At 39.7% G+C, this 5,336-nt stretch overlaps 1 pseudogene; it reads right to left on the reverse strand.

Moving 5' to 3' along the window:
• Positions 1 to 2,632: 2,632 nt before the first annotated feature.
• Positions 2,633 to 4,888, reverse strand: LOC101828967 (annotated as a pseudogene).
• Between the last annotated feature and the right edge of the window lie 448 nt (positions 4,889 to 5,336).

A 5,336-nucleotide genomic window follows, 5' to 3' on the forward strand; every position in this document is an offset into this window, starting at 1 on the left:
AGTGGGGTGTTTTGCAAGGCCAGGAGCTGATCTTGAAACCTTGTGCATACTGGATTATTAAACTACCATCAAGATTCATGTCTAGCTCTTAAAGAAATTTTGTTACAAGCATTTTAATGTTAGCATTTCCTGTTTTATCTCCTCTATCCCTTACCCAGATTGTAGTAGTTTCAAAAACATAATAACTGTTATGTAAGTTATTAGTATAATTTTTAAAAACTTGAAATATTCTTGCGACAAAAGCTGTTTTTTGAATTTTATGTATGGGTTTTATTTTTATGTCTGTGAGTACTTTGCTTGCATGTATGTCAGTGTACTGTGTATGTGCTTAACTCTCATGGGTGTCAGAAGAGGTCATTGGAGCCTCTGGAACTAGAGTTCTGGACCAGTGTGGCCCACTGTCTGGTGGCAGGGAGTTGAAGTTGTGACCCCTGCAGGGACAAAAGTACTCTTAACTACTGACCTATCCTCTCCACCTCTGATTATATTTCTTCTCTTTAGCCTATTTTTGGTATTATAATTTAATTATGACATTTTTCTGTTGGATTTCCTTGCTCCCAAATCTCCTATATGCCCTCATCACTCTCCTTCAAATGCAAATTCCTGAAATTCTCTTTTTGTCCTGTTTTCATGAAGGTGATTTGGGAAAAATCATTGCATATTAGATGATTCTTCTATCATTGTCTTTCTTTGGTTGAGGTTGTATGATGTTTATTTGATTGTTTTGAAACAGGGATTCCATATTCAATCTGGGATAGCCACAAGTTGTTGTGTAGCCCACGTTAGCTTTCATCTAGAGATTCCCAGCTTCTGCCTCCTGGGTCATGGGCTTAATGATGCTCTTAATCATTCCTGGCTGGTTATTTTTCAAGGTTAATCTCTAAGTTTATGAGTTATAGTAGATGACAATTTTAGTATTATATATGTTCATGAAAAATCTACAATTTGCATTTTAATATACTTATTTCTTAAAATTTTTGCTTGACTACATTTGTGTGTTGTGGATTTGCAGATGCAAGTGCAATGCCTATGAAATCAGGAGGAGTGCATTGGATCCCTAGGAGCTGGAGTTACAGGAGGTTGTGAACTGCTTAAGCTGGGTGCTGGAAATTGAACTTCCATCCTCTGGCTGATCAGGAAGTGCTCTTGGCCACTGAGTAATCACTCTAGCCCCACTTTTACACTTTCAATTTATTTGTGTTCATGTATGTATGTATGTCTGTATGTATGCCCTTGCCATGTTTTGAATATGGCAGTCATTACAAAACTTTAAGGAATTTCTTTCCTTTTTTACTATATGGATTCCATGGTATAAACTGAGACTGTGAGGTTTGGCAGTAAGAACATAGCCTGATGAGCCATCTCACTAGTCCCCCAACTATACTTCTAAGCAAGAAGTAAGATAGATTGTGATGACCTGGCTTTCTCTTGTCTCCTTCAAATTGTGTACAGGCTCACACATGGAATATTTTTCTTTAAAATCCCTAATTTTTATTTGTATGATGAATGTTTACCTGCATGAGTTTACATGTACCACATGCATTCAGGAGCCCATGGAAGTCAAGGACATTGGACTTTGATCCCCTTGAACTGGAGTTGCTGGCAGTTGTAAGCTACCATGTGGATACTGGAAATCAAATCAGATCTACTGCAAGAGGAGTCACTTCTCTTAGCACCCTATCCACCTGTCCAGTCCCCCGAAAGAACTAATTTTAGAGACTATGGTTTATTCTGACACTTTAAAGATACACTAATAGAGGTGCATACTTGCAATCTATGATTTCTATGTTTTGTAAATGATGGTGTTAACTCAAAGGAAAACAGCAAACAGGGCTTCCTCATCAGGGCAATGGCAATTCATTCATGCTTCCAGTTTTTGTGGTTATAAATAAGCGTATGAGAAGTCCCTGTGCATTTACAAATGATGTCTTCTTAATTTACTTCTAGAATGGGCCTGGTGAACACACATATTTCTAGTTGTCTTAAGAAATCATATTACTTACTTTCTGTTGCTCTGATAAAATATCCTGACTACATGAAATTTAGAGGAGAAAAGTGTTCTTTTTCTTATAGATCCAGAGGATTTGAGTCTATAGCAAGCCTTTCTCTGTCCCACCTGCCAGCTCCCAATTAACTACATGGAGACTTCTTATTAATTATGAATGCTTGCCCTTTTGTTCCTAATAGCTCTTATAACCTATGTTGACTCATTTCTTGTAAATTACTTGCTGCCACAGCTCATGATATGCTCCCTCATCATTCAGTACTCTCTCTGCTCTGAAAACCCTTCCTCACTATTGGACATTTAGCTTTTTATTAAAGCAATAACAGTGACATCTTCACACAGGGTAAAGGAATATTTAACAACATTTCCCCTATTTTCATTTAAATAAAAAGGAAAGGTTTTAATTCTAACATACTAAAAAAGTGAGGTGTCAATGGCCACTGGAATGCTGGTCTAATCCCCAACAGGATAGCAAGGAACAGTGGGACTCTGGAGAAAGGGTCAAGAAAAATCACCCTGTGATTGATTTGGTTGACCCAACGGAACCACATCCAGGTGAGGTTTGGTTTCTAGAGCTGGAGGATGTACTTGTCACCCTCACATGGAGTGCAGTTTAGCTCTAACACCTTACTTGGCCAGCAGGCTCATGAGGTAGGTAAAAGTATTGGTGTCCAGTCTCAGAGGAAGCACTGAGTTGTAGGTGACTGCATGGGATCAGTAGTGGTTGTAGTAGTACAAGTCTGTGTGCATTGGTGATCTCAGTCAACACCACTTTCCCTTGCACCTTAGCTACTGTAATCATGTCACCAGTCAGGATGCTAGACACATTGTCCAGGTAGATGGGACAGTGGGTCCTATTTGCAATACTGATGACACAGTGAGTGGCTTTGGTGTCCAGCTCCTCTGGACAGCTGATATCAAATCCCTCTGGGCCTGTGATACCCAAATCTAGAGCCTCCTTAGCACCCTCATCCACAAGCATCCAATTTTCAGCATGGACTCTGGGGATCATGTCAATATCCCTGCAGGTATGAAATACTAAGTAGCCCCATGTCTCAAAGCTTGTACAAATCTTTATAGGTCATGAACATCTGGAAGAAGTTGAACACCTTCTCCCTAACCAGTGTCTCCATTTCTGCCTTCACCATAGGTGCCCACAAGGTGAGCCCCACATGGAGGACATAGTCACAGCAGACCTTGAGGTCAGTCAAACTCCTGCGAGTCTCATAGGCTTCCACAATGGTCTCCTTGTCTGGAAGGACATGTCCAATGATCATGGTGCTGCCACCAATGAGTGCTGCATTGGTCCAATGGTAGAAATCATCCACATACATTGCATTTATGATGTTCTGGTGTAAGTGGATGCCGGTGTCAGTCATTCCAGAGGTCATCAGTTTCCTAGTAGCATCAATCACCTTGGCCCCTCCAGGGATCATGAGCTCATGGCCCACCTGCTGGATGATGCCATCTCAATGTAGGCATCATCTCATGGGTTCAGTCATGGTTTACCACAATGTGTCCATTAATGAGAATCTGTGCACTGGTTGAATTGGCAAGTATGTTCTCCTTAAGGATGCTGCAGCTATGTGGGTCCCTCTGGGTCTGGTGGTGCTGCAGATGCACAGGGTGGGAGCAGCTCTAGAGCATTGACTCAGTGGCCACCTTGTGTGCCTGGAGCTACAAACCAAAGTGGCCTAATCTGCATTTCTTAATTATACTTTACATCTTCAAATGAACTACATAAGCCTAACACCCCAAACAAGAGTAGAAATATACATTAAGTATAACAAAAATAATTTTAAATTTATATGAATGTATTAAATCTATACCAATGTGATATATCTGAAGTTAATAGTTGTCTCTTTATCCTTTATTTTGTTTCTATATCCCCCCAAACAATGACAAACATTCATGACCCATCAAATAACCAAAGCCACATACCCCATTTATTGGGAATGTGGGTATTGTGTTCACCACACTGCTTCCTATTTTCTTGGGGTGCTGGCAATTTAAGGGATGCTAAAAATTTTGAGATAATGGTATAGTACTGTCTAGAATAGTTTGTGATGCTAGACCATCTCAGCCAGCAGCCTTGAAGCTCTTCTGGTTGTAGAACTCTGAGGAAACTGCAACAGAGGTACTCTAAGAGGCCGGATCACATGGGCCACTCATTTTAATTGGGGACTGGGCCCTGTGCTCTGAACACATACAAACTTTCAGCTGTAATATACATATTTGATTAAAACAAGTATAGACTGATGTTGTGCATTAGCCTGCCGAAGATGACGTTTTTTAATGTTTGAGCAGGTAAAATATACATCACATGTGTTGTAGTTTTTCTAGGTTTATTTCTTTATGCATATAGACAGGTTTTTCAAGTGGTCTGCCTGATCAAATCTGGTCTTCTTTAACCTTGAATGAATCCACAGCCTTTTGTTTTCTATGAACACTAAAGCACAATGCACTGTTTACTTCCATTTTGAAGTTATGACTATTTTAAACATATAAGTTGGTTTAATTTAGTGGTTTCCACAATCCAATGTCTGTCAGCAGCTATAGTTTGTTAATCAGCAATGAAATAATTCAAAGGCAACACATAACACAGGATCCAGATTCCCTGTGCATTTCCCATCTCTATGTGCCTTATTCTTTCTTATTACTTTATTCTTTTTTAACTAACTATTCATTTTATGGTTGTCTGTACTCCTTTATTTTTTTCTTATGCCTAACCTCATTGTTAACCACACTGTAACTTATTTAGAGTTTCTTTTTCTGTGCATGCTTTACTGCATATTGGTAATCTTTTCTGTCTGCATCAGCAATGTCTTGAATCGCCAAACAGGTGAGTTTGTGGCTCAAGTCCAGAGTGGCCAGGAAGTACATTTCTGTATCATAGGCTGTATGAGAGAATTCAGTATTAGGAAGTCACATTTGGCTCCTTTTTCATCTGTTTTGAACCTTTTTTTAAAGCTTTCTATTGCCTCATGTGCAAATATGTGCCTGGACATTGGGTGACAGAGACTTCTTGTTAATTATAAAAACTCGGCCAATAGATTAGTCTTGTTTTTAACTTGCTCTTACAACTTAAATTAACCCATTTCTACTCATTTCGTTTCTGCCCTGTGGCTCATGATCTGTTACCACATCTCCCACATCTCTTACTTCCTCCTCACACAGGTGGTGACTCTGCTCCTTTCCAGCATTCTGTCTGCCTAAAATTCTGCCTAGTTACTGACCGTTTAGCTTTGTATTAAACCAATCACAGTGACACACCTTCACACAGTGTAAAAGGATATTCCACAGCAGGATTCTGTCATGGGATGGAAGGTGG

This window comes from Mesocricetus auratus, unplaced genomic scaffold (assembly GCF_017639785.1).
Source record: "Mesocricetus auratus isolate SY011 unplaced genomic scaffold, BCM_Maur_2.0 Super-Scaffold_100038, whole genome shotgun sequence".
Lineage (NCBI taxonomy): Eukaryota > Metazoa > Chordata > Mammalia > Rodentia > Cricetidae > Mesocricetus > Mesocricetus auratus.